The sequence below is a fragment of the Pezoporus occidentalis genome, unplaced genomic scaffold, assembly GCF_034315485.1.
Source record: "Pezoporus occidentalis ecotype Australia unplaced genomic scaffold, CSIRO_AGI_Poc_V1 ctg49, whole genome shotgun sequence".
Taxonomy (NCBI): Eukaryota; Metazoa; Chordata; class Aves; order Psittaciformes; family Psittacidae; genus Pezoporus; species Pezoporus occidentalis.
Genome location: NW_026915824.1, coordinates 2016983 through 2042721, shown reverse-complemented (window position 1 = coordinate 2042721; position 25739 = coordinate 2016983). Strand labels below are relative to the sequence as shown.

The 25739-nt window shown below is 37.4% G+C and overlaps 1 long non-coding RNA gene across 2 annotated transcripts; it reads right to left on the bottom strand.

Moving 5' to 3' along the window:
- Positions 1–490: 490 nt before the first annotated feature.
- LOC134173023 (uncharacterized) lies at positions 491–19466 on the bottom strand. 2 transcript variants are annotated; one of them, XR_009968104.1, is made up of 3 exons: positions 19403–19466; positions 10844–10883; positions 491–1001 (listed from the first exon to the last, which is right to left on the bottom strand). It is a non-coding gene; the product is annotated as an uncharacterized LOC134173023 (long non-coding RNA). The 2 variants fall into 2 exon arrangements; XR_009968105.1 differs by lacking the exon at positions 491–1001 and adding an exon at positions 7427–7639.
- Positions 19467–25739: the final 6273 nt, after the last annotated feature.

Sequence of the window (25739 nt, the reverse complement as noted above, 5' to 3'; positions counted from 1 at the left end):
TGCGAGACTGAAACAGCTAGATGTTGGTTACCAGAAGGCTGATGAAGTTTGAGCAAGCATCATAAAAATATACAAACTATGTTGATTTAGAGCTCTTCTAAAGAGTGCATTTTCCATTGCTCTTTTAAAAACACTCAAACTCCTCAAGACAGGAAAGAAACTAATCCTTTCCTAAAAAATCTGGCTTTCCCAGCTGTTTGAATTGAATGGTCAGCTTTTGCTGCTCACTGGCCCTTAGGGTATCTTGTGTTCCTCAATACTCTTTGGACTTCACAAACAGAAAAGCACTACTTTGAAGGAAATAATAAAGCAACTGGACAGAAGCAGTTAAACTAGAAGCTCTTATCTACCTCTGCCTTTTGAAAGAAAATGAAGATTTGAAAACAGTCTTGCAAACTGAAATATTTTTCCAGGCTTCCTTTAAAGTGACAGAAACCTTTTTACTGTGGTTAGAATATTAAATAGTTGAACACATAAGATTAGTGTCAGGATGTATTGTTTATGATAAAGAAAAGTATCACATAGTAAGTATATGCAATCGTTATAAAAAGTGAGTAGCCCTTAGAAGTACCTTTTCTTTTTCATATCAAGGCCCAAAGAGATGCCTGAAAAAATCTGCATCTTCTGCAAGTTATATCAGAAAATCATTCATTGATTAGAAAACAGCTTTCTCACGTGTAAAAAGTAGAGCATTCACACAGTTCAATGCATTAGTTTTCTACAGCTGTACACATTAATATCAGCTGGCAAAAACTGTTTTCATGTTCTGATTTGTATAAATACACAGCAGTTCCATGGATGCCACAACTTTAGGAGAGAATGATTTAGCCCAGATTCATTCAATTGCTAAATACAGTAGTGATTATATTCAAGAGATGGTAAAGACACGCCATTTTATTGGTCTTTTAGTCTTCATTGAGCATTCTCACAGCTGTTATTGATGTGAAAATTTTTATGAGTTAATCTCAGAAGTTTCTGAAGCCACCTTCCTTTAGAAATTTCTAAAAATAAAAAGTCACAGGTTAATCCTGGAAGCAAATTTTATCTACATGATGAAAAGTTTTGCTCTATAGACATGGATTACTCTGATAGCATTAGTTTAATATGTCAAAGTAAAATATCTTGTAAGATCTTGCAGGACCTAGAACTGACATTATCTTCTTGCAATTCCAAAACTACATTTTCATCCCTAAAGAATTATCTGAAATTCAGTCATGAAGGAGTTTCAAGTTGATTAGGCAGGCAATAGTTTAAAAACAGTCTCTTCTGCAGTTCTAGCCCTGTTGCCAGCTTGGGCTGGAGGTGAAAGATCTTAGTTATACTGTGCTGATCTCTTGCTATGTTCTGAATGTAAGCATTTTTCTATAAGAAAGTAATGCGGAATTGACAATGCTACAACCTACATGGTGTTAGACAGATCACCAGGCTACACACAGCTTCCAAAGAAACTAAAACAGGTCAAAAACTGGTCATATAACTACATTTTCTTTAGCCAACAAGAAGTCCCATAAAAGACATGCAAGGGAGGTTGACCAGAGAAACTAAATAAAGAATTTGACTAGGTATTAACTGTTAAAGAAAAGTACAGAAAGCCAAAGAAAGTTCAGTACCTCTGGGGAGAAGCACAAGCTGAATCCTCCGTATTCTGACAAAAGCAGAGCTCACAAGCTCACAGAATTATGACTTCATAGTCACAACATAAATAGCTCAATATGAACATTTTGCACGTATGAACAGCAGCAATTACAATGGAAGCTGACACTTGAATTCCTTACCAAAAAAAAGAAAAAGGCATTAAAGACATAAGGCTGGAAGAGTACCTAGGCTTTGAGAGGCTCCTCTAAATACTGCAAGCCTTCCTCTAACTCCTGTGGACACAACACGCATTCAAAGTGATGTTCTCCATAATAAGAGTTTCAGACTAGGAAGGATGAAGGAACGAATGAATGGAACACCTAGAAATGTATTTGTGATATTAAGCAGTATGGCAAAGCTAAACTTATGGAAAAATATCAAGCAAACCTCTAGCCCTCATTAAGTGACAACTATTTCTGCAGCATGGATTCTCTTCAGAGGTCTTATCTGAGAAAGGTCTGTAAAATAACCTCATAATTTTAGCAAAATTTATTCCAGAGCTCTGTGCCTGCAGGAGAATCTGAATAATTTTCCTCTGGGCCATTCAGTTCTCTGGAGGATATTACATGTATAACCAGCCAGACGTACAACTAGCTTCACACAGGATTCAAACCCCGTTTATCTTTACTTACCATGATGAAGTATTTTTGAGAAAGTCTCTAGAGGATGTGAAACCACCCCAAATACTTTGGGATTTATTCTCAGAAACAGATTATTTCAGCCCAATTTAGCTCACTGTCTTTGACTTTGGTCAACAAAGCTACCTCCCACCATATAAGTATGCCTGTATCATCTCTCCTCCTGCTAAAGGTATTTTTTTTGTATCTCCCCTAGTCCCTCTTACAACATCTGGCCTCTTTGTTCTGCCTTTATTAATTTTCCACTACTTCAAACCTCCTGCCTGCAGATAGGAAGAAAAATCCCTGGCTTTCTCAGCCCATTGTCACAAGCTATTTCCATCTTAACAACTAACTTCCACAAGTTATCCCTGGTCTGCAAGGAAAGTGGTGAAGCCTGGTCAGCAGCATCGGAAGCACATTTGAAAGAGATTTTTAAAAAAATTCAGAAGTCTCATTACTCCACGAAGCCAACAAGGACGTATTAACTACGCACAGGCTCTGCAATGGTATCAAAATCATAAATACCTGCATGGGAGAAAGTTCAGACCAGAAATGCATCTATATTTTGCCTTGGGAAATGCCATTAATTTCCCTCCCAAAGTTTATGAAAGCTTTATCCATGTGGGCATGCATTAACACCAATTCATAAATAATGAATAGTTAAAGACAAATTAAATAAATTATTTGCCAACGACTTATAAGCCAAAAGCCTTTGGTTGAAATGATCTCTCAGCAACTTGAAAACAAGGAATGAATTCATAAAAACTTGTTTTTTTATGTGCTTAAATAGACCACAAGCTGAATAAGGGCGACATTTGCATATTTTGTTTACCACAAATGGGCCCCCTTTCTCGTGATGAAACTTTTGAAAGGCTTAGGGTAAATTGACGTATTATGCCTTTTCAGCTCCTTCCTTCATTTTACAGAGCAAGGGAACATTTTTATGGTCTTTAAGCAAAAAATACTAAGTACCAGATTCCAAAGGAGCAATGAAAAATGAGGCTGTGTGCAAGTAGACAAATATATACAAGCAGAATGTTTTTAAGGTAGGATACACAATGGTCTCCTAAGTAGGAAGAGATACATGTCTGCAGGTACACATCTGTGTTAATGCCAGTGCAACACCAAATTAGATATATATGCACCTCGCATTGCTTCAGCATAGTATAGCTACAGGAAACAGCCAAATCAGGCACACGTGCCTGGTTGTGACACTGGAACGTGGACAGTGATGAATCCCAATGTACACAGTGTCCATTCAACTCCTCAGATACGCATGTGGAAGAAATATGTATTTTTAATGTAATAAATTATTGTAAATTAAAAACATATTTCCAGCATTTACAATATATTGTAACTATAAGGTGCCTGCCACTTCTAAATACTATTAATAATGTATGGACAATGCTGTATGGTCCATGTGCTTCCTATAGGTGAAAATAAGGCTGTTTGTCAAATACATTTTAACTGTCTCATTAATCTCTTGATACCTGGCCAAATAATGACTGAAATTGGTGGAACAGAATTGAGCCAAAAATAGCAGTATGTAGGTAGTGGTACACAGGTGTCTGTAAGTAATACCATTAAAAAAAAACAGAGCAGCACATACATCCCTTATTGCCAGTTAAGAATCACATGGGCTCTCATTAATGCAAATGTCAAATTTGCATTAATATTGCACTCACCATCTCTAGGGTGTTTCAGTAGCGACAGTCTACAAATTTCAGCAAAAGCAGACTCAAACAAAAATTTCTGTGCTTTTCAAAAGTATCCTCTAAAAATACAAATTTGTAGAAATGGGATATTCTTATTTTTTAACTCTTAGAGGAGACACCCAGGGAAAAAAAAAAAAAAGCCATATATTTTCTGTAACAGTGGGAAAACTATTTGGGGCAGAGCCCACTTTTATAAAGATTAATGAAAGAGTGGAGAGTGAAGTGTAAAACAGATTAAATGTTTTATAAGGAACATAAGGTAGACAAAGAAATATGCTCTGAATAATAAAGACCATATATTCCACTACCACTTCTTTTGGTGTTGAAAGAATAACTGAAGGAGGAAAGACTGGGAATCATAGGTTTGGAGTTGTAAACTACACGTCATAATCCACATTTTGAAGTAATGATTAAAAATAAATGAGAAGAGCAAATGGTGAGCACCAGTTATGAACTATTTACACCTACAACTTTGTAAGTTCCGTGTCTTGTTGTTTATAAACAAACTGATTCCTTTTAGGAACCAGCTAGAGCTGGTTGTTCAAAAAGGTAAGAACAATAAAAATAAATTGCTAAATAACTCTTGCTCTTCCTCCTCCTGAAAATAAATGATTTTCTGATTGTCAACATTCTTTTGGTCTGCCAAGTTTTTATATCATTTTACATCATTGAGATTTCTGCTTTGATGCCTACTCAATAATCTGAAGTGTCAATGCAAAAAAAAAAATAATAGTACTTATTAAAAATGAAAGCAAGCACTGAAATGGATGAAAAAATGGAATACAGACAAAAAGTGCAAAACAGCCAACTTGGGTATTTTTAGGGGAGACTGAGGACTGTTGGTCAATCCCTGCTCCACTTTTCCCATCTTGTAACATACCACTTTCTTCAATAATATTTAAATTTAAAAAACAAAGCCAAAACGAAGTGGATAATCAGCTCATCAAAAAAGTAAGCATTACTGTCTAGATGTTCTGTACTAAACAGTAAAATTTTGGCATGTTTTTTTCCCCTCACTTGATTTCCTGCTGAGCTGGTGAACAATTAGAAACTCTGAAATCTGACTACAAATCTTGGACTGAAGCTCTCCCATGCTGCTTTTGGTGAACCTACAATGCGCTCTTTACCAGACAAAGAACAGAGGCTGACAACACATGGCTAATCTTGGGTGAGCACAGATAGACATACAAGTCTATACAAAAGAATTTGATGCATAATGTGCAAAAGAATTATCCAAATAAAATATCTTCAGGTTTGCATTTCATTTTTCACAGGATTGTGGTTCTAAGATTGTGTGATCATACAACTGCTACACTGTTGTACCAATTACACTATGTCAATGCTATTTTTCACATAAACAGCGTTGACAGAAATGTATACTGCAGCCCTGAGGCTGTAGGAATGTGCAAACTCCCACATGGAGCTTTTATTTTATCCACATTGCTATTTAATCAATTCTTTTTTGTTCTCCATCTCTGTATTTGTGCTTAAAGTACAACCCTGGCCATTAAGGAATACTGTTATATGAGAAAATTATCAGTTCATGAAGGAAGGTGGTTATATAAAAAACTGGTGTAAATTGATGTGTTCGACTGGAAGTATTTTACAGACAGGTGTTATAATTTACATAGCTTAAATCTAACTGAAAAAAAATCTTCTAAGAAAAAGCAACAAGAAGACAGAATCTTAATTCATTTTCTTTTCACTGTTGCCTTGGCCATGATGAAAGAAGCCTATAAAGCAACTGCCTGATCCAGCTCTATAATTGCTTTTGTGTTTCCATGTTACTGAAAAATGCTAAAATTTAGTTTTAGTGTCATAATATATGAACATCAAAATTTTAAATTCACTTATATTGCAGCACATTCAGTTATATTGCAGGTGTCTTTGGAATGAAAATCCCAAAATACAGCAAATCCACATCCTAGCATTTACAGTTACAAGTACCTGAAAGAGCAGAGCGGTCCAAAGGCTTGAGGAAAGTACCTATGTGATAACTGTCTGCCCACAGGATGGATAAGCTCAGAAAAAGGGTCTGGACACACACATGTAGTACACTGCAGCATTTGTTCCTTGCTTTCTCATCCCTAAGACAGAACCCAAACCGTTATGCAGGAGCTATGCAGGACAGATTGTTTACACTCTAAATTTTTTATTTCCTCTCCTGCACTCAGACATCTGAATCAAGAGTATAAGGGCCTTTCATCCACAAAACCTAAATATACTGGTTTAGAGAATTTAATAGTTTAAAAAACAATTTCTATAAAAGAGAAGTGTTATTTGCCTACTGTAAAAGAGCAGAGGTTACGGCAGTTACCAGAAGAGTGGTGAAATTTTCCTTAAATCCATTCATTAGGCTAGAGAATTCAAACCGACGCTTTCCACCTCCCAGTAAAGCGCTGTAACACCTAAATTGGGAACCACCGGCAGAGAAAGTACCATCCAACCATCTTTTTTTGAAGTTGGACCTCTGTGTAGTGAAGAATGCATTCAGGAGGTTGGCATACAAAAAGAAAAACAATACCTGGGTTTATAGATAGCAGTGCTGTTTCCCAGTCAAGGTTCATGTTCTCAGGACCTTTTCATCCTTTTACTATTTCATACGAAACTGTAAATAATCTCTGGAACAGGGAATAGAACTTCTACACTTACCAAAATCAGTTCAGATAATTCTATTTTCTTTTTTATCTATACAAAACATACCATTATTTTTTAACCTTCCTCAACTCCTGCCTTCCATGACTTACTATGGTTGAGTTCCTAGTCCAGACATACATTCTGTTGGTATTTCTTTTTATCAGTTTTGAATTTACATCCTTGAAATGTCATTAATGTGCCCTGGGTGCCCTACCTTCTCCGAAACCTTTTTTTTCATTTACTCTATTGCAGCTCTTTCCCTCTCGTCTAAGAGAATGTCAGCCTTTTCATTTTCATTTCTTTTATTTACATGAGTAACTTTCCACACAATAACTAGCACAAAGCATTATCCTAAATGATACAGCATAGTAGATTTCTATAGAAGCATTTAATATTTTCCATATGATCCTTCGCCCTTATACATTCTAGTGTACAGCTTATATTTTCAAACACAGCTGCACACTAAGCAGTCTGTAGTGACACCTTGACAATCAAGGCATATTGAATGCAGCTATATCATATTATACTTCTCTGGAGAACAGGAAGTACTCAGTATTTTCTCAGATTCTTTAATTCATTCATGCCCGAATTTATGTTTCAGGTTTTCTTCATCTCTTCAGAAGTTATTTTTTATCAGTCTATATGGTACCACTACACTCTGCCTGCTGATCTCTATCAGCAAATTCTTTTGAAAGAATATAATTTCTGCTTACTATATTGAATATAAATCTATTAGGAGGTATACATGGAAAGGGAAGGACATTCATTTAATCCTCTTCTATGTCTAGGTTGCAAATTTCTGATTAAAAGCAGAAATTTCTGATTAAAAGCAGAAATTTCCTATGGAACAATGTTGCTCCAGAAAACAGAAGAGCTGATTCACAAAAGTAATAGAACTACGTTCCTTTTTTGCTGGAAACACACAGACTTAGGAGCACTTGAGGGATGAAAGAGAATGGCTTGGTGTCATTCGGGAATTATTCCGTCGTCAAAGAAATTCCTCAGGAGCCATTGCCATTGTGTTTGTAGACCCTTGCAACAGGGCAACCAAACAAAGAATCAGGCTAATAAATTATGTAAAATGCAGTCAGCTGAAGTTGCATGTTCAAAGATATAGGAAAAACACAGACTCATATATTCAATGGAAAAAGGTGAATGACGTGAAATCCAGTAAAAGACGCAATTGTTCCTCAGCTGTTGTTACCTGACAGAACTCCTTCGAAAAGGGGTTCTGATCTAATATCTAGGAGGTGTAAAATAAGGATATGTTTGTAGAGTTCAGAAAACAGAAACAGAAGGAACGACTGCCGAGACTGCTCCCCAGAGTCGTGGACCACCGTGCAATAAATGCCTTGTACAGAGATCAAAATGAGCCCTACATTGCACTCCCGGCTATGTTCATAGGTGGTGATCAATGAGACTTCTGGGTTGAATTTGGTGACTATGAAGTAACCACATGTGTGCTATTGCAACAGCTAGCTCTACAAACGTTTGAGGAAAAGCTTAGAAGAAAGTGAAGGGTCTTTCTGTCTCATTCCAGCTGCTAACACCAGTTCTCACAAAACACCAGCTGGTTGGAGCCAGAAAAATTTTGCAAAGGATGTATCAATTCTGACTGGAGCCGGAACTTTATAGAGTGATTTTTAGGAATCACTCAGAAAACCACACATGCTATTTTAATATGTTTTCATAAACTGAAATAAACTTATTGTTTGCATCTAATTTTTGCAACTGCAGTCAAGACAGTGCACCAGAATTTTGCATAATTAGAACAGACACAATACATGAGAATTTTCTAAACTCTGTGCAGGATGAAGTGCCTGGTAAGTTCCTGATCTACCAGAAGAATTGTGAGCTCTCTGAAAAACTATGGGGAAGATGCACAGAAGAAAAGCAAATAGCCAACTGGTGGAATTCAGAGAGACATAAATGCTATTGAACTTAGCAAAAATTAAAACCTCAAACAGCTACACTTCAGAATAGTACAAATGCTGGTTTGGACCCCAAAGATCTCAATGATATAGAATAAGATTAACAGTGAGAACTTTTAGAAACACATTACTTGGGTAGACTGCTAAAAACAGATTCTACCTCATATGTTCTACGTGAAATGGTTAGTCATCTGACCTACAGGTAAGCTATTCTACAAATTAATAAATGAAACTACTGAAGAAATATAAAGGTAAGAAAAACAAGCCTAAGGTGCCCAAGGAGATAAGCTGAAGAGAATGCATTCAGTTTGATAAATGCCTAGACATGGCACATTCAATTTTACATGGGCTACTCAATAACAATCTGGAGTAATCTAAACCCATAAAATTAGGCAAGACAACAGGTTTAGGTTTACAAGATACACTGGTGATCTTTTTGGTTCATTTTATCAAGCTTTTTGGAAATTAATATGGAAATTCCATAACAATGGAAATATCAGTAAAGGCTCAGTTTTCTATTTTTTCCTAGAGCTCACCCAACTAGGCTTGTGATGTCCAGTGACTGCTGCTTCTTGTGCCATGTCCTGTTTCTGCCTTTCCCCTAACTTCTTGCTTGCTTATATCTCCCCTCGTCGTTCCTCATTATTGGAGACTAACTAAGCAGTTTTATTTCAATGAAATGTTGCTACAGACGCTGTTCTGTCCAAAATAAAGCCATTTATTTCAGAACTTAAATCTGAACAAATCATAAGGTTTAGCTTTAGAATAATTTTTTCTGGTACGTTTGACCAGATGTGGGCCTGAGAAGCAAAACCCAAAAATCAGCTTATAATTTCTATAACACTTAGGAATACACACAAGATTGTGACTTGCAGGTCCATCTCTAATAAATTATCACAGAATTTTCAGGTATCTTAAAAGTAAAAGATTGTCAGGATTTCTTTTGTAAAAAAAGATCAGCTTTTTGTACCATTAGACAAACTTCCCTAAAATATGGATATTTCAATAAATATTAGCAATCCATAAAGCATGCCATACTGTCACTACATTTCCTCTTACGAAACATAGGAATAGTAATTTCACACATTAAAAGTGGCAGGAAAAAAGTCTTGGTGCCTTATCAGAACAACAACAAAAATTATTCCCTAACAGAGGTACTTAGTATTGCAATACAAAGAGCAGGACAGCACAAGGTATCAGGGAGAACCTGAGGCTTGAAAATTATTGAAATATGAAGCATATAGGTATACAACCCTGTATTTTCTTCCTGAGGCAAATTTCCCACTGACTTCAGGGCCAGATCTGTAGGGGGGAGAACCTCTTCTAAGAATGATGCTGCAGTACAGAGCTCTGTTGAACAACTAAACAAATTCTCGAGGGACCCAGGTGGTGCCCCTAGAGAGCTCACTTATTTGTCTCTAGTGTTTCGGGTCTAAAAAGGCACCATACTGTTTTTGAGAACAGCAGCCCTGTGATACTACCAAGGAACAAATGTTACTGAGGATCCAAAATTTATACATACATAGCATGGTTAGTGCGAACATAAACCTATGTGTTAATGTAACAATAGAACCAATCCATCAGAAAAGACTATTTTAAGTCATAACTTTCAAAAGGTGCCAAGTTATTGAAAAGTGTTTACTCTGAGATGCTTAAAGCATGCATGAGAAACCAAGCGAGGAAAACAACCTGAACATCCACACCCCTCCCTCAAACTAGCATCAAACCCAGTTTGCCAAACAAGATTCTCCAAAAACAGAGTAACACCCCAAATTATTTCTGAAACTCTTTGCCTAAGCAGTCTTCCTCTGCCAGAATTAAAGAAATACCTTCAGCATGTCAAACTCTGTGCCAAGGGATGCCAAATACCAACATTCAAGCTCTTTTAGCAGGAAAATGGATGACAGCATCTGACAGGAAAAGCCAAATCCATTGCACTTCACATAGTTGGGAAAGCAGGCCTGAATAGTTTGTACAATCAAGCCACATTCTTGCCTTTTCTACTTTCAACCTGATCTCCATGTGGATCTTTCAGCTGATCATGCATTTAATATTTAGCACAGCCTGGACTGCTCTTTTGTTACGCGATTTACCAAAACTGTGCGCCCGACCCTGCTAGGAAACCCCAGAGGTTAAGCCTAATAGATGTAAATCTGGTGGAGGTGGCTCCTATCCGGAATGATACCCTTTATGAAACCGATTTAAAATCAATTTGCAATGCAAACCTCATGTCAAAGAAGCAAAAAGGCAAAGAAAAGCTGTAATTATAGACAAAAAGATTAGGAAAAAAAAAGAGAGAGCTCACCACCCTCAATCACTTGGTTTCCAGGTGTTGTTTCCTTTTCCTGCCAAAACAAAAATGTCACTGTAAAACACCAGAGTTGACTGCTTCATAAAGCATTCAATGGCTAAACGTGTATTCCTATTGGTCTGCTTCCCAGCTACTGTACTGCCTCCCTTCAGCTTATTGTAAAACAGCTAAAGTGTGCAGTTGTCTGTGGCCAAACGCTGCTATGCTGGACAAAGACAACACAGTTAAAGATACGATTATCCTTAGATAAGCATTTCCAGTTCCATCTCTTTCATTCAATCTTCACATGGAAGGATCTTCACAAGACCTTTCTTGCAGAAAGAGCTGTTTCACAGCCCTTCACTGTTGACAGAATGACCAAGACTAATAAATTTTTTAAATGATCTGAACATTTTCAGCTAATGAATTCTGTGCAGCAACACAGATGATTGGTGGTGCCAGGCTTTGTTCTTTTTTGGCCACATTATATAATACAAAAGACCAGCAAGCCACAAATAACAAGAAAATAGTAAATTAGGGTTTTTTCATATGCTACAGGTCTTCAGTTGCCTGCCTTATCTGTGGCCAGGGAAACAAAAAAAGATTTTTATTTTCCTTTTTTGTTTGTTTTTTAACCCTGATACATGTTTTGTATATAATAAAAATTCCTTGTAGAAATATGCTGGTAGAATAATTCCTGTAGCACATGTCAAATACCAGCCATTCAAACCAAAATGCAAATCAGCACAAGCCACCTAATGTAGTACAAACTACCAAGCTTTTTACATTGTTTTACATTTCCTTTATAGTTTTCTGTCATTATTTGTCCCAATTCCTACAATCCTTAATTATCCCACTTTTTTAAGCATCCTGCCACTGTATCTTCCTTGTTGGCCTTCCCCCTATTCTTTCCCATAAACACTCAACCCTATCATCACCATCAGTAAGCACTAGACAATGAAAACACTACCTAACAAGCAGGGCTAACCCACCACCTCTCTTTCCTTGTCTATCCCTTTTGAAGAGTTTATGGCCATCCATTGCAGCACTTCAGTTGTGCACATCGCCATGTTTCCATGATGGCAACTAATTCATCGTTGACATTTCCCAGTTAGAACCCCCCATCATATTTTCCTCAAACACACCATACTTCAATACCTGCAAGACTACTGAACAAAGTGGTTCTGCTGCCACCAGTCAAACCTTCCTACCCAGTAAGCCTTTTGTGTGCAGAGCCTAACAGCCAAGGAGCAATCCTGGCTCTGAAGAGCTCTAGCGGGAGTCCTTGGGCATCTGCAGCCAATTCACAGGACTGCTCCCAGAATCATGACAAGACTAGAAAACCCACAGCACTTTCAACAAGACTCCCTGAAGTAATTATAAACAACCCAGCCATGCTCAAGATAAACAATCCCCAGTTCAATTGCTGAACAATTACTGTTGCAATGACCAAACAGAACCACCAAGTTTTGTGAGCAATAAAGAGATAAAGAAGAGGAAAACATCAGATAAGTGTGTTTGACTGACTCCCTACACTCAGAGAAGTGCACACATGTTTTCTTAGCTTCTGAAGATAATATAACATTTGTTAATGGAAAAGTAGAGACATTCTTCATAAGAGAGGTGTCACTTCTGAACCTTCAAGTGTCATATTTGCAAATAGAATGCTCTTTAAAAAAAAAAAGAATGGAGTGAAACAGCAGCTTCGAGGACAATGAAAACTGTTGGAGTTAGGCCATTGTAATGCCTTTATTTTGCTGAAAATCTTCTGATGAATCATTTCTAGTTTCAATTGCCAGTGGCCCTGATAAAAGTGCTGTACTTTGAACAGCAAAGTGGATCTACAGTCTTTCATCAGAGACCAGATGTTCTAAACAAAGGAGGAGTGATTCAGTCAAACTACAGAAGACAAGATTCTGGTAAGATCTTATAAAACCTCATGTGGGCACTGTTTTGATTTCATTTTCCGTTCCATTTTATGTTGCACGTGGGTATTCACAGATAGAAATTTTTATCTTCATAAATGTTCTTGGTTACATTTTCTACCTATGGGATTGGTTTTTAGGCTCATATAATTGCCCAAAGCTATCCAACAAAAAAAAAAAAAAGGTAATTTGCTTAATTTTAAAATTAAAAAAAATCAAGCAAATCACACTCTGATCAGAGAAAATCCACAAGGAGAAACGAGCTAAGTGTGATGGTAGGAACGACGTGCTGAGCTCTAGCTTTTAGAGATGTGAAATATATGAATTGGCCATCTATCTTTCCAAAACTTCCCACAGAGCACCAGCAGACTTAAATTACCTGAAGCACTACTTCCATGGCTTTCACTCAGGCTCTGTACCGTGTATAATACCAAATACACAAAGTTTCATATATGCAACCATAGAACAAAAATGTCATCCCAATACTGTCTGCATTCATGTTGAAAAGTTTTGAAGTAGGCAACTACAATAAGAAAGAACATATTGAAAAAGGGAACAAGTCCTTTGTACAAATTCAAGATCCCTCCCATTGAGTACTCAAGCTCTTTTTTCTGCTACAGCTTCAGTTCCAGCAGAGAGGAGGGAACCAGAAGGAAGAGGACAGACCACCACCCTGAAAGTTGGAATGAGATGAAAGATGAAAGCATGTGGGGCAGGGAGAAGAACAGCCCGAGTCAATGGCTACAGCAGCAAAAGTTTACACTCCTGATTTTCATCTTACAGACATAAAGTCTTTGCTTCGTTCCTTTAGTCCGTGTTTTAGACAATTGTATTCGAAGGGCACAGACAAACACTGCTAGATTTTCTGCAAGATGAAGCAATGTCTAGAAGAGAATCCAAGAAGCAGAAAAGGTTTTCTCCTGGCTCTGAAGCTGAATAGCCTTTGTATCACTGTGCTACAATCCTTTAACCTTCCTTCCCTTTGAATAAAGAAGCCTTAATATGACTCCAGAGCAGCCTATGAAAGCTGAATTTGGTATTTACAATTTATTGTGCATAACATTCAGAGTTCATTTTAGGCGTTCCATAGTGCCTCCTGATTATCAGAGCTACCAATGAATACTACGGAAGACAAGGTATACCAAGAGAGTTTCTGGAAACACCTACCCTAAGACACCACATGTAACACTGCTACCTATTCACAGGGCTATACTATCCTAAAAGAAACAGGCCCATTAGTCCATACACCACAGGTTCATTTTTCAAGTTAGATATGGATTACACAAATCTGCAGCTTTACCTAAGAGTAGGGTACCTGAGTCCCATGTCACCTGTGCTGTCTCTCCTATAGGGAGAAAAAGGAGACAGCCAAGGAGTTAAACTGATATGCCTCTGAGATACCACCCTTGGAACTGCTTTGGTCTCATTCACTGCTCTCCTAGTCTCTTACGGCCTCTCTGCGCCTCTTCATCCTCTAAAACAAGTATGAAAAACAGCACTTTAATATATCTAGGCATGGTTTGGAGCATAAACACATTTAAGGCTGCATGTTAATTAATAAAACTTTAGGAACCAAAAAGTTTCAGGCTTGCTGCTTTACATTTCATAACAGTGGGCTAAATTTTGTAAGGATTCTTTCTTGTTTGAGCTTGTTTCAAATAACTATGCCCTACAACAGGCAACAGAGAAGATGTCTCTGGTTTTGTTTCTAATTATGCATGTATATTCTGAAGAAGAATGGCTGGGAAATATTTTCTTAGTAATACTTTCCATTTGATCTGTCATTTTTAATTGAAGGACACTATTTCATTGTATTTCTTTTCCTGGCAGCCTGCACAGTAATTGCACACAGTAGCTAGAGACAAGTGGACTAGCAGTTCTGGAATTCTGAATAGGAAAGACGAACAATTTGTAAGTTAATCTCCACTTCTTGTGGTAACAAACAACTGAAGTATTTATAAAAGAGCAGTTTTACACCAGTTCCGTTTTGCTGCACAATGAATAATGTCAACCTATTATGAAAGGTTTTGTACTGTCCAAATAGCAAATGAGCTCTAGCTCCTTCCTGAAGATCATCATTCTATAAACTTGACTTTCATGGGGGTCCAAAGGAAAATAAAAGGATTTTTGATGAAATGATGCCAATTTCAGCTGGAGATTAGTGGGCTTTACTCCACCGTTCCTATTGTACATGACACCGGAGAAGGAACTCCTAGATCAATCCCAAAACCTGGTTTGTTAGTGAGGTTGGACTACTTACAGTATGTAGCATGACAGTTATGCCTGTGAGAGAGAAATATAACCCACAGAATGTGGGCTCAGAAACTGTTTTTTTCCTTACTATAAAAGTCAATCCTATTATTGCCATGACAGCTAGTTATTTGTCTTTTGTTTTCCTGATCCAAATCTTCAGAAAGATGATACTACTGATGTTTAACTGCAGGTTGCTATTAAACTACTAAAAAGTTGTTGTTTTTGTTTTTTTTTTTCCTTTAATGAAAATAAACCTTTTTTGTTAAAATGCAAAAACTAGCTCTCACTTCAGCATCAAGATCCAGGGTTAATACACGTGAAGTGCTGAGCTTTTCAGAAAAGCCAAGTCTTTTGTAGAGATTATGTTAGCATATTATTCTTGATGTATATCATGGTTTAGGCTCACCTTTCCCAATAACATCAAAGCAAATATTGAATAAGTGTTCCTAGCTAAAAGATTGGAGCGAATGTTCTGAACATTAACATGGGCAGTTTTAGCAATTGAATATGTATAATTAGTGAACTCTCATGTATTAGACTTGCAAAGCAATGACATATATATCAATAACTGCATATTCACTGTGAGAATGATGGCAAGCAATACTGAACAGTGGGACCAAACTGCTTTCACAACAAATGAGAACTTTGCTCAACTATACATCTAAAAGCATGGCAAAAAGACCGGTTGTATGCAAAGAATATCAGGATAAAGCTGCTTCTTGTTGGTTTAAGTATCTTATTTGAGACACAAAATAAAACAGGTCTTTTTTTCAGTACTTGAACCTTGACAGAATAAAAATAACATACCAGCAATATAAAAGAAAGGGCTTTAAACAAGACATAAAAGGTATAGGGTATTCTGGATAAAGGCAATCACCTTTTTCTCTCTATAAAGCTCCACAATTGGACCCCTGTTATAGCTTTCTGAAAAACAGAAATTTAAACTTTATGATTTTTTTTTCCTTCAGCGCTTTCAAGAAAGTTCTGTCCACATGCATGTGAAACTATACCTACAAGTGCTTAAAAGAAGACCAGTATGCGGCCTAAGGAAAGGGATGTTAAAGTATTTTAGAGGGAGGACACAAATATCTTTTCAGATGCAGGGTATGAAATTGAAGGAGGAGAAGGCCTCTTATCAGACTGAAAACATCTTCTATCAACTAACTTTCTTTCAATTCACCTACTGGTTTATCAAATCAGATCATGTTAACAAGCAGCCATCATAAGTTGGTGTAACTCAAAGCATCAGTTTAGGCTACTGATTCATGCAAATGAATGCACATATTCCTGACCTATCTTGGTTAGCCCATCAGCATACCCACACAAATGTAAAACTGCCTGAGTTAACTGGAACACCCAGGGAGGCAGGCTGTGTTAGCCTGGACAGCAGGTTGCAGTGCACATGTAGATACAGCATTTCCAGTATAAAGCTACTTTATTCAGACCCAATCCAGGTATCTCTGTGTAAGTCACATCACTTGCACAGTAAAGGCTGGCTGTGCCTGAAGATTATGCAGGCTTGATGCAATCTGGAGCTCCTAAAAAACTGCAAATTCAGTGATCAAATCACAGCAACAACATTTTATTCAATTGTTCATTTTGTAAACATACTATAAAGTTCCAGAGCAGTTTGGAAAGCAGACCAACATATCCCCAGCTGTGCTAGATTTCTCCCATATACATTCTATTTTTAAAACTTTTTTTTTTTAAAGGAAAACCTCACTTGAAACAGTCTAATCAAGAGAAACTATTCCACAATATAATATACTTCATCATTGGGATATCCTTTTTTTTTCCCAGATACCTTGTCTCAGATTTTTCAGTTCCACTGTTCCCAGTTATGGTCCCATTTTTTCTGAGTCCAAGTTCTTCACCCACTCTGGAATTTCCATGTAACAAATACCAAGCGTCATGGTCTGTCTTGGAAATATTTTGGCCAAACTTCCCATGTTTAGTTGCTTTTATCTTTATTTTAACATGTATTAATATGTTTTTCCACCCCTTTGAGCACGTTTGGTTCTAGACAAACCCTGTTTGAGAGCAGAGATAAAAAAAATGCAAGGAAGGAAGATGGTCTAAGATAATATCAGATTATTTCCAGCTAACTCCATAATTAGAATTCATTCAAAACTGCCCTAGAAGAATATTTTCATAGACAGGAGATCATTGATTATGAGGAGCAACAAACAGCATCAAAGAAAGCAACTGATCCCTTTTGTTTAAAGCACTTAATCCTAGAGTACTTCAGGTGATTTCCACATGGTTGACACATACGAAACAGATGACATACATGCTGGCACTAAAGGACTGTGTGATGGAGAGAGATGAAGGAGAAGGTCAGCACCACAAGAGTGAGAGCTAGTATCTTCGAGGTGGATCACATAGTAACATATATTCGTGAGACAGAGGAAGAGCACACATCTGGAAGGCAGATCAAATGGGGTGGGAGGGGATGGAACACAGACTATTAAAAGCAAGGAATCTCAAAGATGAGCCCACTCTTCAGTGTTGTGAGGATTAATACAATATTAATAGTTTATAACATCAAAATTTCAAAACAATATGTCAACAGCAGGCTGTGACAGATGTGGTTTAGTTGTACCTGAAGCAGCCAGCTCCACTCTAAACAGGATAGCAAAGGTACAATGGTACAGCAAACTGACAAAACCCCAGTGTATATTCAGTAGCTAAAGCCTACTCTGCTGTAGAATTATTGCTGTGTATGTATTAACCAGTTTTAATTGTACTGTTTAGACATGTCATGAGCTATAAGTGTTTCTCTGATTGTAACCGGACATAGCCAACTCTAGCTGAAGATGTAGACCATGCCTGGGGTTTCCTCCTACAGTCTGAGAACTGTATGCACCTAAATAGAACTACATGAATTCATATATACACAAACTTGCATGTGCTTATATATATACACATATATGGTTTTAGGGTTCAAATTTGTGACTTCGATCCACTGAGTTTCAGATGCAAATCTGGATGCAGATGTTTCATTTAGGGAAGTGTGTACAGGGAACAAAATGAGTCAGAGTTCTAATATGCAGTAATACGGACAGAGGTTCTGAAACTCACACGAACATTGTGCAAACAAAACAGAGTTATGTTTACATTAAAACTAAGGATTAGCCATTCCGATCTCTTTAACAAAGCAGAAAAACTGAAGAGCAATGCTCTCCAGGTTCCATGTTTGCTCATGTAGCAGCCATCTATTTAGACTCAGATCTGGCTCACCTGTGAAAAGACACTGTTTCAATAGACTCCCAGAAAAATCACAACACACCCTTTGTGTCCTGGTGGGCACAAGAAACATTCCCATACTCCAATTCATTTCCTTAAAGAGAGGAAATTCTGCTTCCTACACCTGAACTGAGCATCACTTAGAAACGCTAAAACTACCAGGGAGAAAATGGCACATTATATTTCTTACACAGTAATATAGTTGGCCAACATGATACAGGTCTGTTTTACAAGAGGCTAGAATTTGTCTCTAACCCAAGGCAGAGCCAGGGAGCGCAAAATATGAAGTCTCAACATGAAATATGTAGCATTAAGATTCTTACCCATTTTCCCAACCTGAAATCTAAATTAAAAGGAGTAATCAAAGAGGTCTGTATCTATCAATATAGAATATTATGCATTATTTGAAATCAAGTTCCCGCCAATGCTTTCCATTTCAAGTTTTCCTCTTTATGAACATCAACCACAGAGCTTCAGCACTACGACAAGCATTATTTCCGCTGAAGCAGAAGTCCATAAAGATAAGTGAACTTGAAATCTTTATAAATAACTTTTCAGTGGTGGATTCCTGAATTAAGTCTACCATATACATCACAGATACAGTCACACATATTAATGTCATTTTTTTCTCACCTAGAATAAGTATTAATTCAGTATTTTAGCCAATGTATTAAGTAACACAGCATCACAGGTACACATTAAACACTCCTTAATAGATTTTTTTTCTGTATTAATGAGAACCAGCCCAATCTCAGCAAAAGCTTTTTTTCCTTAATGCAACTTTGATTCAAAGCAATTGGAAAAAATACTGTGGTTTCTAGAGCTATTTAGTCTAACCAAATGTGGGCAGATCCTGCTGATAAAGGAATGATTTAACTGAAACGAATTTCTATAATCAAAAATAAACTAGGCTGGAGAGCTCCAGACCAGTCTGAATGGAAGAAAACTTTAAAAACACTAATTATTTATTGCAGCACAGTTAAATATTAATGCATCCTCTTTAAACTCCTTCCAGTCAATCGTTTAGAATATGACAAAACATGGGGTTAGAAGAGAAACAAAAATGTAATGTCTGGCTAACTTCCCCTCCCTGTTCTATCCAAACACTGGAAAGGCCCAAATAATTCACACAGACATAAAAGGACAGTACCTGAACTTCAGAAACACACAGCAACACCAAAGTTTAGGCCACACTTGAGTCCCTTCTTGCGCTGTCGCTGCAGCGAGTTTTAGGTACAGATTCTTAATTCAGTTTAGTGGTACAAGGAAAGACACTTTTCCACCACTCCACAGGAATCACCAGGGAAGTAAACCAAGCAAAAATATAAACCCAACAAACCTCCCCTGACGAACACACCAACCTTCTCCTCAGAGCTCAGCCTCCCACAGTGGCTTACACCTGAAAGCTATGAATGGAGATGGGGAGCACCTGGTCCCCCCCTCCCCAGCTGAACCCTATCCAGCCTTGTCCAAAAGGTGCCCCACAGGGGGTTGGTTGCTTTGCATACACTCTTAGTATGTTCAGACTAGGGCATTTTCCCCTTTTCCATCTTTATAACCCAAACCTGTAAATCCTGGGAGGTGTCATTCTCAACAATGGCAGATGACTGAGAAAGGTTAAGCAAGTCAGTGCAGGAGAGTAATCTCTCCAGCATTACCTGCTGGGAGGTATCACACCACACCTACCCTCCAGAAGCCCCAACCTCAGTTCCTCAGAGCTGTTTGTTTGTAATCTGGTCAGCCTACTTCAGCTTGCTGGTTACATCATCTTTGTAGGAGAAAATATCTTCAAAGCATTCCTTACCCTGTGAGCTATTTGGCAAAAGAAGAATGATGACAACTCTTCCTCCTCTGGCTCATCTGAGAAACCCTCTGTTTCCTTTGCTCTTTAGATGTTCTGACCAAAAAAGAAAAAAGAAAAAAGAAAAAAAAAAGGGAAAAATTATATTTGAATTGCTCCAAACCTCTCTTCTTTCACCTGCAAAATCAGGGTAAAATATAAAGTCTATGAAGACAAAGCATTTTCAAATACATGTTTTAAGATATATAAGGTAACATCTTCTACATACGTATATTTCACAGATTACCCTATACTTTCCTAATTTTCATGTGTGGGATCATGTGTCCCAGCAATGTTCCCCATAATTGCCAATACCCAAGAAATCCTCCCACAGATGCAGCAGCCAGCTTGTACTTCCACAGTCAAGTCATAGGAAAGAAAGCAGATGTGCCATGAACTTTTTACTACCCCAGCCATCTCTTGCTTTCAGCAAATTCCTGTTTTCTCTATTTGTACTTCTGAAAGGCATGTGTAGACAGCAGGTACCTGAAGCCAACTCAGAGGCCATCCTTTTTCCCTATCCAAGAAGAAAACTTCAGTTCTAGTCTTTCATTTGTATTTGGCCACTGGGACATGATTTAGTTTTCTTCTACAAAGCATACAGCAGTATGCCTGCCTAAAACAGCAAGGGATGCCCCTGGGCTGGAGACTGGAGTACAATATGACAGGATTTTTATTACACTTTGCCTTCATCTGCTGCCTTCAGCAGTATTGTCCTTAGATAAACCACTGCCTACCTTCTCATTTGCTGCCTCACAAAATCAAATGGGAAAACTTGTGCCTGATGTATGCCTCTGACTGTTACCGTAGTAGCATCTCCAGGATTGTCATGGTTGCTTAGCTGGTAACTAAGTCCCACGCAGCCACTCACTCACCCTTCCACCCCCATCCGTGGGCAGGATGGGAAGGAGAATCAAAGAATGTAAAACCCATGGGCTGAGATAAGAATATTTTAATAACTAAAGTACAATATAATCCTAACAACACTACTACTAATAATGATAATTGAAATAACAAGGGGACAAGTTAGGTCCTTGTAGATATGCAACAGCTCACTAAGAAAGAAATTGTCACCTTCTATGTTTCTGATGTCATCAGTCCTCCTTTATGCTTTCCCCAAAACAACTTTTGTGCAGATGTTACCATTAATTATGTGCTAATTATTAGCCCAGTTTCCCAAAAGGCAAAGTCATTTAACTACAGATCATTAATACTAACATAGGTGCAAAACTTGGAGCTATTTTGAGGATAAAAAAGAAGTAGCCTTCACATAATATTATGCTGTCTCAAAATAGACTTTTAACAGTGCAATTTGCAGAATGATTAATTAATTTATAATTTGACGTTATAGAATTGTAATTGTTGTCTCTGAATCGTAATTGTGTTGATTATTATGAAAAAACTTCCTTTCAGGATTTTGACTTTTTTTTATTAAAGTCATGTGAATTGTTAAAAATATTTGTTTTACACTCTTTGAAAATAACATAGCAAATGTAAAAATTCCTCAGCTACAGGTGTCTATGTTTTTCCAGTACACAGAATCAGTCTTACAGTATAGTCCATGTTACACATAGACAACATAATCATTTTTGCCTTATTCCTTCAATGTCCAAGGTTTACATCTTGTATTCTTTCTTTACATAATCTGCACATATCTCCATGAAGAAAAGGATGTATCCATATCAGATGTAACAAAACACATATACACAACTCCATTTATGTCCAGTTTACCATGTTTATTAGCCACAATTGACACATAGTCACCATAATCCTAAAATCTAGTAAATGCTTTGAACAAGATAAACATAGTTTCTGGTCTACCTCCCCCAAGTCTTCACATCGATGTTTCTTTCTTGTAATTACACTACCATTTTCAACAAGTGTTTTTCCTCTTCTGCTCTACCTAAGAAGACCCCAACAAGCAACAGTGAAAACTGACTACGGACTGAGTATTTTCCTTTTATGATATAACTATCCACAAAACCATTCCATAATTTCTGAACCGTGCCATCATACACATTTTTACAGTACCTAATCCCAAACAGTGTTGGAGTAGAAACAAGTAGAAATTTTCTAGTTTCTGGAACAGCATGGAAAGGAAGTTACAGCCTTAACTCTGCCCCCTGAAAAGCACGGGGCAGGAAACTCCTTGGCATTCTAGACACAGGACCCATTATGAAATAGATCTAATCACTAGAAGCTATCTGTAAAACCATAAGAGTAAAAAGCAACAGCATGATTTTCAAATTGACAATATGATATTAAAACAAAATCCATAGCTAAACAATTCTTAAGAGGTTCTATTTCTTGGGAGTGGGGTGGATTGTTATAGAATAAAAAGAATTTTAGAGTCCGACAATTTTCCTCCAGGAGACGGTCAATGGCAATGGAAATTCTCATTTACTCTGCAGCTACTATATACAATGAACAAACTCTATAAGGTGTACAAAATGAAGATGAAGAAAATGGGACAAGAGAAAAAGCATTCAACCTGTTCAAATCAGAGACATTTCATAGGTTCTATTTTGCTACAAAATACCTGGTATTTTCTTAAAAGCTTACCTTTTTTATAAGAATCTTTACCTGTGTTATCTCTTTCAAATATTCTGTTTGCATATTACTATATCATAGTTTGAGTTAAAGATAATGGAATAATAACCATCTATTCTTCAACCAGTGGTATGGCAGATGTGAAACTGGTAGAAGTAGGACCTATTTACAAATATTCAGCTCCCTCCACACTGTCCTAGGATGTCTGAAAACTGGTAAGATGTAACAGATCTGTACGGACTGATTGTAGAGTTGGCATCCCAAGAGCCATATGCAGAAAAACAATATTCTAGTGACCAGTTAATAGCTGGGAAAGCCAATATAGGCACATGGCAAAGATGTGAAGCACACCTGATCCTACAGGCTTATAAGGAAATTTGTAACAATTAAATTCTTGGGATCAGGGAGATCATCAGGTCTGATGTCACAAAAAAACACATTTTTTCCCAACTTGGACTCTGTGGAAAAAGTTCTGCTTCACATGTCTCTGTGGAATATAGCATCTACCTCGGTTCCTGTCAGTACACAGCCTCAAGTGTTGCCCTTTTCTGCCTTGGGTTAATCTCCTGCTTGATCTGAAATACTTCAGACAAAGTCATTGTTCATGATAAGGGATATTTGGTGAAGTGTATCTCCTGTGATAAACCAGAAAGATGGCAAAGTATTCTAAAATTTCCTTCTGAGTTGGCACTTTCTGAAGCCCAAGCTACCCCCTATGAACCCATGAGGCTATATGGAGCGCTAAGTCTCCTCATCTTCCTCTTTCCAAGTTGCCACCTGGATTTGCTGCCAAATTGTGATTCTACCTTCATTCAGCCATAGCATGTACCCAGAATCCTTGCTGTTCCAGGATGACAGAGATCCAGATAAATAGCTTGAGCTGCTATTGCAGCAGGTTGTGAGAAGAAAGAATCATGGCTACCAGTTATTTAGAAGTACGCATGGACTAGTCTAAGAATTCAGCCTCTGTGCCAGCATTTGCCCTGCATATACCCTATCTGAATGTTGAAATAACATACATAACACTACACAGTTTAAAATAAAGTTTTCTTGATTAAACCCTTGTAGCTTAAAAAAAACTCCCACAAAGTAATGGAGTTGTTTTCCCAGACTGTTTGACAATAGAACAATTTCTGTGGAATTGATTTCTTAGATAGGATAGATGCTTTCCATTTCCTCAAAAACCCTGCTGGCTTAATGGTTTAAGTATTATTCATTCCCTTCTGGATTGGGCTGGTAACAGCCTAGTAATGTGAGATCTATTAAGAGTCTTAAAAAATCCTGTGTTTTGCTTTGTTTGAACTCTTTAATTATGAATTCATTTGGGCTAACTACTATCCATGATATGCTTGGAGATCTTGCTGTGGAAAATCCCTTTATTAAAGAACAACATCTGAGATATTGAAATATGCGGAGGGGTTTGTTGGGTTTTTTTTTGCAATCCCCAGAGCACAGAAAGCCTTGAATGCTTACCAAAGAGGGTAATGCATGTCTATTCCACCTCCTAAAAACACTTCCTCCTTCAGATTTACAGTCACTAAGAACACAGAGCAATTTTGATCAAAAGAAGCAGCAGCAGCAGCTGTAAGGGAAAAGTGCTTATTTCTGATTGCCTCATCTGGACTAGAAGGGGGTAATAGAATAACTTTATGACACCAGATGCAGTGAAGTGCTTTATTTCATTTAATCTGGATAACAGAGGAATTTGTCACATAGAGAAAATGAAAATAATCTTCTTGCCACCACCCAGGCATGATGGTTATTGGCTGAGTCCACAGAAGAAGCTGGAGTTTATGATGACTATTTACTAACTTTCTGCTGCATGACTGTTCTAAGAGGGCTGGTATTTTCTACACTTCAGAGATATCTTCTGTTGAAAAGTTATTTTTGTTTGGTATTTGCTGGAAAGCATTTGTTTTGGGAATGTGGTCTTCTGGGATTTGTGGTAGGCTTGAAGTTTCAACTGTACACCGTAGCATACTATTTTTTCCTTGGTACAGGCTTTATATTTAAGTTGGAATTTATTAACACTTATTCTTAGAACCTTTCCTATGTTGAAGCCATTCTTGACTGGCGATGTACACTGGTAACAAACAATGGTCACAGATGTCTGATTTGTTTGTTTTTTTTTCACTCTGTATCCTTTCAGTGATCATACATATACCATGTCATCAATTTGCGTGAACTTAGTTTTGAGGGCTGTATATTCTGTAACTATGTTTACTCCTTTAATTCAACATTATGGCTCTAGGTGAAGTTCCTTTTGAGCAGGAACTTTGGGTACAATTAGTAGATATGATTCATCCATGACTTGTTTTTGACAAATAGATTTTAAAATGTTTATGACATGTTAATGTATTACAGATTCTCAGGACAGGGATAATATGCATAACAGAATGGAAAGCAGGGGAGAATCAAGCCCAATATTTACCAAGGAAGGCAGACCAGGTAAAGGTATTAAGTGCTTTTTCTATAATACAGAAAAGGGAAAGCAAAAGTTATTAATTCCTTTTCCTCTAAAAGGAAAATAACATATTTTCAACAGATTGGCACAAACATTGACATATATTTGGCCCACAGTGCAGCCAGGAAATTGTGATCCAGATATGTCCCTTCATGTAGAGTGTCCAGTGTCGTGATACCAGCACACAGGGGGCAAGTACTTCAAAGTTAGATACAAAAATACAGTTGTGTGTCTCCCATCTAAAAGTACACAGACCAGAAGTGACCAGACAAATCAAATCTTGTACATGTGACTGATGAAGGAGTCACTTCTTCTTTGGTATCTTCACAGCATTTACAATCTTCTCATTTGCCTTAGTCTCTAAGGCCACAGAGGTGAAGCATGATTACAGAGGCTTTGTAAGAGAACAGCAACAGGAGGGACCTTTGACGACACTATAATGATCCAATACCACTTGAAATCCCATTCTGTCAGTGTTTTTGTCATTTCATCTGCCTGCAAGTTACTTTTTTTTTTTTATACCCAGAAAAATAGATCTTACTTCACCCTTTTTCTTTGAAATGTCCAATTTAATTCTCCCAGGGCCTCTCTATTAGCACTACATCCTTCCCATGAGTTACTATACTGGAAAAA